At 46.5% G+C, this 14850-nt stretch overlaps 1 protein-coding gene across 1 annotated transcript in view; it reads left to right on the plus strand.

The window, feature by feature from the left end:
* Positions 1–2629: 2629 nt before the first annotated feature.
* The window catches only part of adgrl3.1 (adhesion G protein-coupled receptor L3.1), a 117845-nt gene continuing 105624 nt past the window's right edge, over positions 2630–14850 (plus strand). The window contains exon 1 of the mRNA XM_079277853.1: positions 2630–2784. The gene's annotated coding sequence lies outside the window, so the exon portion shown is untranslated. The remainder of the gene's footprint in view (positions 2785–14850) is intronic.

Below are 14850 nucleotides of genomic sequence, written 5' to 3' on the forward strand. Positions count from 1 at the left end.
CGCGGCCTTGGCGGATTCTTGTGTGTGTGGGGAGGGGGGGGGGGGGGGGGGGGAGGTTGAATCGTGTCTTCGTGACTTTCCTGTTTCAGTTACATTCTTCTCTGCTTGGCGCCTGCAAAATGAACAACAACACAAACACAAAAACAATGTATTTAATTAACAGTGCCAAGGTGATTCTCATTATCACAATTTTAGCAGGAAAAAAAATTATTTTTACATCTGTATCATTTCACCTCTACATCCTCCTCTCTACCGAGGCCTGCTTGTTTGTGAGCGCCTTGCTTGTCAACTAATACTCTTTAGCCGGATTTAAATCTTCTCCAAAGGGCTTTATCAGTCAGTGACGGTAATTAACGGCGACACACATCCCCCTCCCGACCTGACTCGAGGGTGTGTTTGTGTGTGCGTGTGTGTGTGTGTGTGTGTGTAGCCTGTATAGCATCAAAGCATGATACCATTGACATGATTTGATTTGCAGAAGAAATAAAACGATGGGCTGGAAATGACAACGTCTCATCTGAAATCAAATTAGGGGTTGGCATTGATAGGCATTGGTAGGCAGTGGCAGCACTCATATGCCCTTCATATGCCCTAATTAAATATATATCTAAATACCTGTTGATGTTCAAGCGATGGCGTCAGAATGATACAAATAAAAAAAGCAATACAAATGAATGATTTACAGTAATTGGGCCCATTACGCACTAATTTGATATGTAATCAACAAGGTGGTCTGTTCATTTCTTTAAAAATGACCCGGGCGCATTAGAGCTATCACCGTGACGAACAGACGGACAGTTCAGAAGCGCCCTGTTGCAGAAAGCCTCCTCTCACCTCCATTGCAGCGCCGGTGGGCTCTATATCAACAGGTCCGCTCCCCTAGCGCAGCGCGTCCAGCACCTCCTCCGCCGGTCCGTGGGGTGTAAATTTACCTGCGGCGTGTACCGAGGAGGACGCTTCGCCGATGGTACAGGTCATAACAGCTTATTGGGAGACGGTAAGACATCGAGAAGCACGCTGCGCGCTTTGTCCGCCCCCCCCCCCAGCATTTGTGCGTCCTGCGGCTGGAGAGCGCTCCGCGCAGTGCGCATGTCACCCGTGTGATCTTCAGGCAACAAGAGAGCTCATCCACATAGCCCGCAGTAATCCTGCTAAGGCATTTCAGTGGAGAACTCTGCAATTAGAACTTGTTCAAATACTTTGGGAATATTATTAAACAGTGATATCTTATGTATATAATTTGTTTTGTATAATATTGTGTATTTTTACCATTATAGGTGGAGGCTTCAAATAAACCCAGTGTCTTTTCTGCATTTTTACCGGGATATAATTTCTCTCCGTTATGTTTGTGTATTTTAGAATTCTGCAAATAAACTTAACTAAACTATGAATATTATGAGGACTCCAAACTGATAAAGGCCAACACAGGCCCTGTCCCACACCTCCATATATCAACTTTCCAAAGAATGAAGTCAAAACGTCGTAATGCGCATGCCAATACCCGGAACTACACGGTTGCTATGGAAGGATATTACGCACATTGATTTAATGTTACATGCAATTGATTCATTATGTTTACGTATATGCCCTGGATGGATTACACACATTGTTTTTCTTGATTTTACCTCTCATTTCTGGCTTTTTTAACCCTAAACTAAGACCTGCAGAGTGGGTTGCAGGAGATCACCAATTTGACTTGTTCCTCTGTATTTTGAAGAGAATGTGACAATGTTTGGAACTATTGCCGTTGTCACCAGACAGGCACAATTACGCAATCACACACCAAATCGGGTCTCCTTGAGTCAATGTCATATCCGGTGGTGGGTCTAAATGTATGCAATAAAACAAACAAAAAAGTTAAACCGTGAAAAGTTTGGGAACCCCTGTGCGCTTTCACACTGCAGGTGGAGCCCTTGCTCCAGAGATTTAAGGAGCCAGATCCAGTTCCATGTTTTCCAGCACACACCCCCAATTCGTCTCTCGCTCCCCCCCCCCCCCACCCCGCCTCCTCCTCCCCGGCTCCCCGCCCGCCTGCAACGCAACGCTCCTTTCGCTGCGCTCGATCAACCGAGCATCCACCGCGCCTCCAAATTGGTTTGTTTTTTCTGACCCCTCTCTCTCTCCCTCACTGTGTGCGTGCGTGTAAGTGCACGTGTGTGGGCGTGTGTGTGCGTGTGTTTGTTGACCACGGTCCTCTGCTCCGCTGCGCTCCACTGCGCTCCGCGCCTGTGGACTTCACCTGAAGTCAGTAGAACATAAAGGCAGCCGCGGAAGATAAAGAGAGAAAGAAAGGGGAGGGAGGGAGCACGGGACACAGACAGCCAGAGAGAGAGAGAGAGAGAGAGAGAGAGAGAGAGAGAGAGAGAGAGAGAGAGAAAGAGAGATACGCCTCTGTCCTCTTCCAGCACTCCACTGGACTTAGTCCATTTGTACGGACGCGATCGCCTATACCTCCTCCCGTGCGCGCGCTGATCGGGATACTAAGCACGCAGCCGCCGGTTCATGACATCCTCAGCTTCATCTCCATCCTTTCTTTCGGTAAGATTTACCCACGGTCGTTGTTAGTTTCTTTTGTTTTTTTAAAATTGCGGCACAAACACACAGAGCCAAGGAGTCGAGGCGGCCAATCGGTGAAATTATTTAATCGACTGGGAAATATATATTTCCATCCGAGATCCGGAGGACTGTATGAAAAAAAGAGCGCAGAAAAAGGGGGGTTATTCCTGACTCCGCCGTGCGCTGGATGTGTATGTATGCGCCTATACCGCTGCGACTGATGACACGGTAAGGATCCTCTCTCTATTCCTGCACAGATTGTGATTTTTTTACATTCATTTGCAGACATCGCTGGTGAACGTCGGCAAACCGCTGCGTGCATCGCATCTGAAAGCTATAGCAGGCTGACTTTTGGTTCTCACGGATGCCCATGGGAATGTGGCCTTGTACTTAAGGGGAGCGGAAAGTGGCCCTTACTGGACGAGGATGGTGGTGGTGGTGGTGTGGGGGGGTGATAATGTAATGTAGTTAGCCGTATTCGCACACATGATGCTCCGGCGACTTGTTGGCTAGATGGGGCGTTGCTCGGATGCGAGCATGTCGCTGTCAGGCGAGGTGACGGGCTCATGACTCCCATTACCCTCCCGATAATCAACGCGATCATATTAAAGGCGGGTTTGTGTACGCGATTGTCATTATGTGGCTGCGTGCGTCTGCGTCGCTGGAGGAGGGCGCGAAGTGACAAACCTTTGGCCGCGATGGTTCGGCGGATAAAAGCCGTTCACCTGCCGCTTTTTGGGAAGGTGTGTGTGTGTGTGTGTGTGTGTGGGGGGGGGGGGTGTATTGGAATGCAGTGAGCTCATTTTGTGCGGGCTGCCGTGCCGAACCGCAGTCCGGAATCGGGAATCCGGAGAGCCATACTCTGGAAGACAAAAAAAAAAAAAAAGGGGCCAGTGCACCGGGATACGTCAATCATGCGCATTCACGGGGTAAAAACAAAGAAGCAACGGCTCTTATTTACGGAGGAGGCGTCCAGGGTTGTGGGTTTTGTGTGTGCAGATGACCTTGATGTGTAACTGAGATCTGCTGAAGGTTGCACAGTTCTTCGATCTTGACCTGAACTGAGAGGATCACCTTGCTAAAAAACAAACAAATATCGATGTTACTGTGCCCCCACGCTGATGATGAACGACATGATTTATCCTTTTAAGTGGGCTGCACATAAATGCACATATCTTGCAATCGAAGCAGCTCTCAGTGGCAGTCTGCTGTGTCTGCTTGGGTGGCTAACCCCCCCCCCCCCCTCTGCCATCCAAAGCAGAGAACATATATTGTGTGCATGTGCAAACTCCATGTTCAGCGCAACACTGTGGTTTGTTGGCGCTTTAGATTGGCTGGACAGCATGTCTGCTCAACTGTCAGGGCTGCAGGTGAGAGAAGCGCGGCGTTCCGTTCAAAGCGCCGACCCGTCTCCAAGGAGATTATCGTGTTTGTGGGTGAGATGGATATCACGAAATCATCTGCTTGTGTCTTAAGTGATGTTCTTTGTTTTAAACGGTTGAGAAAGAAAAAAAAACTTCTGTTTTGCGTTTTGTTTTTCTTTCCGTTGTCCGATGTCACACCTGCTCCGGGGGATGTTTAACGGCTGGGGATGGCCTCTAAAGGGTGTCAGTCTGAAATCACAGCGCGAACGTGTCAAAGGGCACCTCGGGTCATGTCGAGTAAACGGCCAGGCGTGCAGAACTTTTAAGAAAAAACAAAAAGCACCTGAAGCTGTGCGACGTGCAACGGCAGCAATCAAAGCATTCTGCTGACAGCAGGTCTGTGTGTCCTCACTTTAATCAGGTCACCGATTCATTCCACTTGTGATGATGCACGAGGAAGAGGAAAGCCCCATGTTGGAGATGGAAAGGGGGGGGGGGGGGGAGGACGATGGTTGTGCTAATTTGGATTGTTTCGCTTCATTGACTGAGCGGGGCTGACTTTCTTTGTTTGGAGCTGTTGATGGAACACAATATTTGGTTTTAGGATTTACACGGCTCCCAAGAACAATATCTGACTGACCCTGTAATGGAAGCGGCCTGCGATTTGAATAAGTGGATCAAAGATTAAACATCCAGACCTCCAGATAATGAAAACACACCTCGGCAATCACACACTTGTGTCTCCATTTCCGTCGTCAGGGGTTATCAGAGAGTCCAACTTCCACGCTTTGTGCAATTAATTCTGTTTTAGCGGGGCCCACGGAACCTAAGGGCCCGCCTTCCCCCTGAACTGCCACTCTAACAAGCGTCATTTCCTCAAGAATTTGCAGTTCCACTCCTCTGTTGCGTTAATTTATGCGCAGCGAGGTAAAAGGTCTGCATGTCAGAGAGCCTTGTAGATAAACAGACGGCGGTGTTTATTGTGCTCACGGAGACAACCGAGGCCTTCCTGCATAAATACATTTGTCAATCTCGTGGCTTAAGCTGCAAGAAAAAGTCTTAAAATGCTGCAATAATAATATGAAGTTCCAGCGAAAGCAGAGCTGCCGAATTTGATGACGGTTCTCGCCTCGACCCCCCCCCCCCCCCCCGCATTGTGTGCCGGGTTTTACCCCCATTCAAAAAAAGGCCTCTCTCTCGCCGGATGGTCGCTCTCTCTCACCGTTATCGAAATAGCGATTTTTTTTTTCTTGCTCGTCCACCTAAAGCTCTCGGTCATGTGTTAACGCACCCTTCCTCCCTCGGCGGCTCAGTTCACCTCTCTGTAAAGTTGTGGAGCCTGCCCTCAATATCATTCCAGCCTGCTAGATGTGGAGACCATGCAAGTGGACCGTGCCGTTGCTTTGCTACCTGATTATAATTTAGAAAGGGGAGGGGGGTGGGGGGGGGGGGGGGGGGGGACCAGCAGCCACACGACTGGCTGTCAGATCTCTGGCTATTCACCGACTCATTGCTCCTATGGCCTCGACTACTACGGCCCTCCAGAGAGAGATGTCTTACTCCTGCCTTGATATGGAACGGTTGGAGGGCTTTCTGCTGGAACCACCACGGCCTATTATCTGTCTGGGATTTGGGGCCGATTCGGGGGGGGGGGGGGGTGGTACACTGGCGGCCTGACTGCTCGTGTTGACGGGGCCCTTTGCAGGCGAGGCACATTGTAGTCCTGCTCGATGATTATTGCATTGTTTGGCAGGAAACTGATGCTAAATCAGCCATGGTTTCCAAATCAATGTTTCCAAAGTGCAGGTCAAAGAAGAAAGATGTTTCAGAGAGTGTTCGATGTAACCCGCTGGCACGGGATTAAATGATAATAAACGGTTTAGTGGAATGACAGATTCTATTTGAAAGGTTCCATATTGTCCATAAAGTGAGATTTTCATTTCTTTAAACAGGTCTGGGTGCTGTATAAATACTACGAAAGTATCAAAAAGCCCAATCCACACTCACAGCCCGTATTCAGACACCGTGCCTTTGAGCCTTCTGGATTTTACGTCTACGGTTGTGATGTCACGATGTTTGACGTGAGCCAGATTGGCACAGATCCCCGTACAGTGCATTAGATGTGTGTACCGACTTTTATCCCGACTTGCTCTGACGTCATGCGCACGTGGGCAACGATAACCACACGAGATCGAGGGGGCCGCAGGGCATGATGGGAAACGCCTCTGCTGTCGCCTGATCAAAGAGCCGATTGGCTCTCAGTTTTGAAGACAAACGCCACGTTTTGTAGAAAATCCAAATCTTCCATGTAATTGTAATATGTATCACGAGATCGTAGGCTATTAGTGTCACGTTGTGCAAAGAAGGTTTAATATAAAAACACATCTTGTGTGGTTGATACTAATAATTATAATTATGGTTATTTAGCACTTATCAAAACGAGCAGCAGTCACAAAGCACTGCACACGGCAGACATAAAAAAAAATAAAGGATAGAATACAACGCCATGAAAGAAATATATATTCTTTGAAGACTGCGGGAAACTGTGCGGATCCTGGCCGTTGCCTAGCAATGCATTTCCGTTAAAACGTGCGAAAACGGAGCGTTTCAGACGGAGGGTGAATACAGGTATATTCAGACAGACAGTACGAGAAAAATAAAGAGTTTTTTGGACATCAAAACATGCAAACATGTTCGAGTAGAAACCCAAAATATAAGTATGAACTTGGAAATGAGCACGATATGTCTCCTTTAAGTTTTTTTTATATTGACATTACCTAGCCCCAGCTTCTGAATCCTGAAAATATTGTTGGGATCCTTTGATTTGGAGTGTTGTTTGGACGACACAAGCCCTTTGACAGACATCACCTTGGGCTTTAGGAAACCGTCACAGTCATTTTCACACACATCTCTGATAATAATAATAATAATTATGATAACAATAACAATTCCAATGATAAAAAAATAACACATTTTCTTGTGTAACTGCAACAAGTAGCAAAAGCAGAGCTGTTGAACAGGTTGGAAAGCCGTCAAAGGTTTGATTGCATCTTGTTTTTCATCAGCGTTCTGTAACAGCCAAATTAAAGGAAGGCTAAGGACCTCAGGTTGTGATCCACCTCACATAAAAATGATTGAGAAATCAATCAGTGTTAATGAATTCCCCAAACCACCAGCCATTTATTAGCACATCTAAATTGTGCCGATGTGATGTCGTCTTTGGCTCGTCCCCACTTTGTACTTCCTGCTACTTTCCTTCCATAAAAAAAGGAGAGAGATATTCGATGTAATGAATTGGCCACTGTAAAGAGAAAACACACGCGCTGATGGCTCGTACTCCACGATCCCGTTGCCTTTCCTTCGGAGTGATCAATCAGAGAGGCTTAGGTGTTGAAAAATCAATGTCACATCTCACAATAAAAGACTTTGATTTGTTTTGCTCTGACCGGTCGACCCGTTGTTTCTTCGGCGGCGGACCCTGAATATTTTTAGTCCAGTCATCGTCTTTTGTTTATCGTGGCTTTATTGGCTGTGAAACACCTTGTAGCACACTCTTGAAACGGGGCCCAATCAAGTGAAGATGATGGCTGTTGCTGAGCCATTGTGAAGTGCCAGTGCGCTCCAGTGCCTCCTGGAGTGAGGATGCAGTGAAAAGGGTCCGGTTGTGTCGTTTTGTTTTCATACGATTATTCTCGATAACACACCCGAGAAAGATGGCTGCATGCAACGCTGTTGATTTTCTAAACCGCTGCTCTTAGCCCGCCAAATCTGTCACGGGAGTTCACAGGTAGGACCCAAACGCAAGACCACAGGAGACAGAAGTTACACAAGACACAGAACACAAGGAGGGCAGAGGATGCCACGGGGTTGAAGCGGGTGAAAGACGGTACGACCTGACAACCCCAGACTGCAGGACCAGAGTCTATATAGAGACAGGGGACTCAGTAGTGGGCCCTGAGTCTGGTGTGTCAGGCTGCAGGAGGTGATCGGCTGGAGTGTCCTCAGCTGTGCACAATCGAGGGTGCGGCCATGGGAGGTGTCTGGAGGCAGAGGACAAACACAGAGCACATGGCACACAATAACAAACGGGGGAATGACAGAACACATGAGGAGAGGAGATCAGGGGAAACACACAACGGGTCAGACAGGGATCCTGGATCCTGACAAAATCTAATTTCGCCTCAAGCGACACTGTGCACCGATTACAATAACGATGTAAACGTTGCGGCTGAAGTCGTAAAATACAATTTTTTCTTTTATTCCGCACTCGATTTGTCTCTGAACTACATGTTTAAGCAGCTACTCGCTACGTTAGCTACTGTATCCACACCGCCCATTGTTCTTGGAAAACCTCACTCACTCCCTAGTTGTTATCCCTCTCCACAAAGAAAGGAAAAAAACAAAACACACACTTGTTCTTGCAGTCAACACATCTCCTGTCCACGCTCCTCCTCTGTGCCCTTCACCTCCCCGCGCCCCACTCCAAGCTGTCAACACTCGATAGAAGACACACACACGCACGGGCTCGCGCCAATACATTTCTTCCCACTGATGCTCTTAACACACATCATTGCGACACACATCAATTACCACCAGTCTCGCTCTCTCTCTCTCTCTCTCTCACACACACACACACACACACTTATAAGCTCGCGCACCCGGAGAGAGCCACGCACCGACGCAGCCGGCAGCTGTATATTTAGTGACACACACATAGTGCCATTCGGGAGCTGAATGGAGAATCAGTGTACAAGGCCAGAGTGATTGGAAGTAAGCTCACTCCAAGGCCCGCAGATTATTTTGGTCTCAGGAAATCATATACAATAGTGCAGCCCCTCCTCCCCTCGTCCCAAGATTCAGTTCATTTGAAACAGCGCATTGCTGCTTGTGTGAGCGCAAGCTGTGCATTACGCAAGCGTTAAAGGCAGTGCGCCACAGTGTGCATCTGTGTGTCGTTTGTGCGGTCGACTGTGTGGCGTTCTGTGGAGGCCGGGGCTTGTTGAGAGAATGGGGTGCTCGGAAATGAGTCACACACACAATGTGATGCAACACGGCGGAGCAGATTTGAATTATGGGGCAGTGAACAATGAGGTCATTGTGGGGCTGGGGGCATAACTCAACCGGTGCCGCGGTATGGCACAGTATTTCTTATCAATGGAGGAAACTGCTGCAGGATTCTGGAAATGCAGTATTGTTAAGGAGACGGATTGGAATAAAAGGACCGGGTTGGTCGACTGAGACAATGGAAGGGGAATTCTGGTTTGATTGTTGTAATGACATTGTATTTCGAGGACCGTTTACTTCAACTTACAACAGTTGCACAGAGCACACCGGATTCTTTACAGATTGGCAATTTATTGCAATATTTCCTCTTCCGCACCCCCCCCCCCCTCCGGCTTTTCATGCGTTCACACGCCTCTTACATCCACCATACTGCATCCAATGATTTTTTCCATATCTTTTCCTTCTTCAGCAGATTGTCCACAATCAGTGTCTGCTGTAATACCATCATCCCCAGGCCCCTCTTAAATTTCCTGCTTACTGGGCTTTTACTTTAACTGCATTACATACATCTTCCACTCCCTGTTCATCTGATTCCTTTCAGCATAAACCAGACAGAACGATCCAACTCATAGTGCTGTGATTTGATGCGACTGGTCGTTAGATGGGGAATTTAAAAAAATACATAGAATATTGTCATTTATTGTGCCAGTTCGGTGGCACAGCTGCGATCTTGAGCAATATTGAATGGCGTTTTCATTCCAAGTCTTTTGAGAGTGAGAACATGTGCCAGGGAGTATTGATCCGGAGCTTAGTTTGATGGTGCAGTGTGATAGGCTGAAGGAGGGCGACTAGATGGTTATGCTTGATGGAACAGAGATATTAACAGATGTAGTAGTGATCAATGGCTTGATAATGCACGTGCACATCATTTGCGCTGTTTTGTGTTCCTCTCCTCATGTTATCGAGCGGACTAGCTTTGTCTGAGTAATGGATAATGCGAGCCGAGGTATCCATTATCAGGACTTGATAGACGATGCGGAGGCCTGCACCGTCCAACGTTGCAGCGGTCACTTGACAAAGAACAAAAAAGTCAATTGATTTATATTTTCATGCATTTTGCAACCAAAAATCGAATTAAAAGTTTTTTTCCACGCCTTTCACTCCATTGCCCTGGCAACCCTGAGGATTTGGCAATACCTGGAACAATCATTACCATCCCATTGGTAGGGTTGGGTACCGAAACTCGGTGCCAATATGGCACCGGTTCCTATACGTCCCGTATCTACCGGACCGAAACGCAACACAGATTTCGGTGCTTCCTTTCGGTGCCTGAGCCGATTGAAATACTTTTTTTACACTACTCCGATGACTCGGTCCTCAGCTCCTCACTCACGGTATTATTACAACGGGGTATTTAGCGCTGCCGCTCATAAGCACAACAACACAGGCACGCCAAAGCTTCTTCTTCTCCTTTTAGGTGTACTGGAGGTTGGCAAATGACGAATTGGCGCATTACCGCCACCAACTGGTAAAATAAAATAAGTCATGAGACGTGTCGTATTTTGCCAGAGAAGGAAAATATGCTCATATTTCTGCAAAATAATTATTAGTATTTATTTATATTTATAGTATACTTTAAACAGTTAATATATTGTTCAATTTGAAGAAAAATGTATCGGTTCAGGCACCGTTTAGGCACCGGTATCGTTTTAAAAGTATCGTTTTTGCACCGGTATCGAAAAAACCCCAAACGATACCCAACCCTACCCATAGGTTCTCATGGGATGGTAATGATTGCAATGGAAACGTTGTTCACTGCTCCAGTAAATAGGACAGACCTTTGATGCGACTTGGCAAAGGGAGGTATTTCTAGTCCCTTCAGCTCATAGAACGCTTTAGCTCAGCTACAAGCCAGAAAGCTAACGTTATGCTAGCAAGATTCACTGTCAATAACACTGCTTATGTTTGACAAATGGTAAATATCACATTATGTTTAACAAGACTAGCTAGCTATCCAGCCATGTCATCCTCCCCAAATACTTCACATCATAAAACGAGCATAAAGATAACGCTAGAAAGATTCAAAGTAAATAACATTGCCTATGGTTGACAAACTGTACATATAATTTAATAGCATGTTTAACAACAAGGCTAGCTAAGCCAGCCATTTTATTGTCTCCAAATCAACGTCAAGATAGCGTAACGCTAGCACAAAGCTAACATTATGCCAGCAAGATTCAAATAACATGAGTCAATAACATGGTTGATAAACGGTAAATATAATTCTCTACAATGTTTAACAACAATACTTTCCAGCCATGTCATTGTCCCAAAATCAAGAACAAGATTTTCAAAAAAACAAATCTGTAACTGGCTGGTGAACACCTCTGTGAGAGCACGGTGCTGAGATCATCTGCTGGGTCCCACTTAGCACATTCAAAACGCACGAGTCAAAAATAAGCTGAGCTGTGTGGTTCTGTGTGGTTTTCTGCAGAGGACGTTGCAACTCACTTAAGATAAAAGCACCGCGCCCCTTTGGCATGTTTCAGCACCCGTCAATTCGTCCCTGACATATCTTTCACATTTTTGCAATAAAACCATTTTACCACCTCCGTGTTTTTGCAAGGGAGCCCTGATAGTCACAGACAGATGAGCACCGCTCTGGCCCGTGGGTCTGCAGCAATAACTTACACCGACCACGCGTCTGTTTTCTAACCATGTAAGAAATTGTACGGCCTGCTCTCCTGCAGTGTGCTTACGTGCGTTTTCGATCCCCTGATTGGCTCTCTCTCATACGGTGCGCGTATGATAGATGAGGCGGCATCCATCACATGTATCAAGATGAGAGGGAATTGGGCGAGGACCTTTATTGCGGAGTGAGGGTGTGCTGAAGCAAGCCTTTGATAAATGATATTTGGTATTTTAGAAACCAATCTGTGTGTAAAACCCATGTCAGGCAATTACTGTAAGCTATTCTCATGGGTGGGACGATATATGTCGGCCTGCGTCTTTTTCTTTGTGTGTGTGTGTGTGCACGCATGGCTTGAAACGTCTCATTGTCCAGGGTTGAGTAGAGTTCATGACAGTTCATCGGTTCACAATCACCGGACAAATCAACCAGTTTTTTTTTTGTTTCATCATGTACACCTCCCTTTCTCATCACCCATCTCTCTCGCTCTCTCTCTTTCTTTTCTCTCTCTTTCAAAGATTTATGTGGGGCACAAAGACAAGACTCTTTCATTTTACGCCTGGGTAGACCATCTACAGTACACTGTTGCTCCATATTCTTCATGCTTATATGGAATCCAAGGGGGAGAATTATGGTTTTAGCGTGACTGTATAGGGGGACGCCTCCCTTTAAAAAGAAAAAAGGAAGGCGTAGCAGAGTTCCCCTCGGGAAGCGCCATGAATCTCCACCAACAGGCATCAACGGGATATCTGGTGTCTTGTGGCGCAATCTGTTTCGAAGCGTAATTACAAAGGGGTATACCTGAAAAACCATTATAAAAGCATACTGTGGAGTCATGTTAATTAACTCTTCCTTCTTCTCATCCCGTCCATCTATCGTTCAGCCAGGCTACTCGCCGTCCAAAACCCTCTCAGCCAGCGCCCCTCCCATAGCTCTCATAGCTGCTGGTTGCTCTCAGAGGAGCCCTCTCACCTTCATTTGATCAAAATCGTGCTGCTATCATCCCCATATAAACTCAAACAGTGTTAAATCTTAACCCTGTACTCAAAGCGGTATAGTCTGCTCCTACGGCTGCTGGCGGGAAAATGTACCTTAGTAGGGAAATTGAGCGATCTGTTGGTATCAATATAGACATTCATTCAATCAAATGTTGACATGGTTAGCAAAATCTCCAACAGCAGCAACAAACAAAAAAAGAAAATTAGAGAAAATACTGTGTCCTGCTTGCCTGCTTTTCCAACTTAGTCCTCTAAATTCTTTCATCAGAAGAAATCATTTCGAGAGAGACTGTAGTGGTGTGAATCTTGAAAAGGCAAATGCATCTTGAGGTATCACATGCTCAATATTCTATACCTCTCCACATGGCTACTTTTTCATCGATTAATACGAATCTTGTTATTTAGAAAGTGCTTTCAAATCACACTACAACAGTCTATAACATAAAAAGCTGCTTTTTTTCAACACCAGTATCGGTGTGGGCCAACTCAGAGCACACAATTTGACAAAAACAAAACCTAAATCCTTCTGCAGTGCATCACATGTGTGCTGTAATGTACAAAATATCAGGTTTTCACATAGCAGCTCTAAAGACAGGGCACTGAATAAACTGCACAAATTAGCCTAGCGCAGAGGTATCCAACGCCGTGAGTGCCTCGGCCGCCTGCAGGGAGCCAATGAGTCGCCGGCAGGCTTGTTCTAAATGTAGCACGAGTCACCGGTATTGTTCGGTCAAAGACACCAGGAGCAAAAAAAAATTATAAACTTTCGGGTAAAACGCTGCGTCACTTTTTACCCATCTGTCCAATCACTGCTGAGGAAAGTAGTCCACTCCGTCCTCTCTCCCATACCTGCTTCAGCCTTCCCTTCAACCAGGGCTTGTACTCTACCTTGTGCCGACATCTTTACTTCCGCAGGTATTCCGTATCACGGCAACCGGACGCAACCAAAGTTCTTCAGCTGGCCACTTTTAGTTGTGGAAAAAAACAAACTGCTTTGCTACACAATAACAAATGTGACAAACGCGATGTGGTGTGACTTTGAAATTTTGAAAGAGATTCATTTATGATAATCAGAGAGATGTTATTAAACTTGCATGCAATGATTATGAGGAATCATTAACAGTAATCAGTGAACAATGACAGTCCCTAATATATGTGGCCTATTAAATGTATGAAATTCATAATTTAAAAAGGTACACAGAGCTAATTTATAATTCGGGAAGATTATATCAAAAAAGTAGACACATAACTCTCTACCCTTCAGAAAGCTCTCAGTCTCATGAGGGTTGGTGACCCCCCTGGTCTAGCGGATTGCGGACTCCTTCGTTTAAGTCACTGCATCTTCTGACAGGACACCACAGTTGAATTTTAGCCTGCATGCACGTGTTTTCTGCTGATGTTAGTAGCAGGAGCGACAAGCTAGCGGACTGTTGAGCGTCCGGCAGACTCTAAGCTGAAATGGAACCAAACGCACGGTTATGTTCCGTCACCGCACCGATGCAGAATCTCGATGCATCCCGACCTCAACATCCTTACCTACCGCCTCTCTAACGGGCGTACCGCCTCCTGCACTGGCACTGACTTTTAACACTGGACGTGACACTGCAAGCCTCCTGCAATCATGCAATAAGGAATGTGATTCCTTCGTGACACTCGATTGGTGTGTCTTTGGGTAAAATGAAACACTTGTTTCATCCAGTTGAAGATTCCCAAACTGAAGACGTGTGCCGTCCGACAGCAGAAAGACAGAACAAATCAGGACTTAATGAAAAATCCCTCTTCAGTGATGGAACAAATCGAAGGTGCGCCGCTGATGTATGCATGGACTTTTCTCCCCCTTTCCCCTTTCCCACGTCACGTAAATGAGTCCTAATGAAAACTCTCTTTCCCCCGCCTATTGTTTTCCAAACCCTCTCCCTCCAATCCCTCATTCATCGATCCCTCCATTGTCGACCGGCTCCGTGTGAATAATGCATAACGTGTTTGAAGGAGGGCAAGCAAGCCAGACATGAATGAAGGTGCTGCATAGGTGGGTGGCGGTGGGGGGGGGGGGCTTAGCGCCCAACTTATTTCTCGCAGATGCTGCGTTGCCTCTGGCAATTCTCCCTCATGGTAGTGCGTGCGTGCGCATATTACATGCGGTGGTGCGTGGTCTTCCGCTTGAATACGTGCAAACGCAAGCGTGTGCACAAATGCAGTCACACCGCTTTTTGCACAGCATCTGACCACCCGCGCGTAT

The sequence above is a fragment of the Melanostigma gelatinosum genome (genome assembly GCF_949748355.1).
Source record: "Melanostigma gelatinosum genome assembly, chromosome: 11".
NCBI classification, from domain to species: domain Eukaryota; kingdom Metazoa; phylum Chordata; class Actinopteri; order Perciformes; family Zoarcidae; genus Melanostigma; species Melanostigma gelatinosum.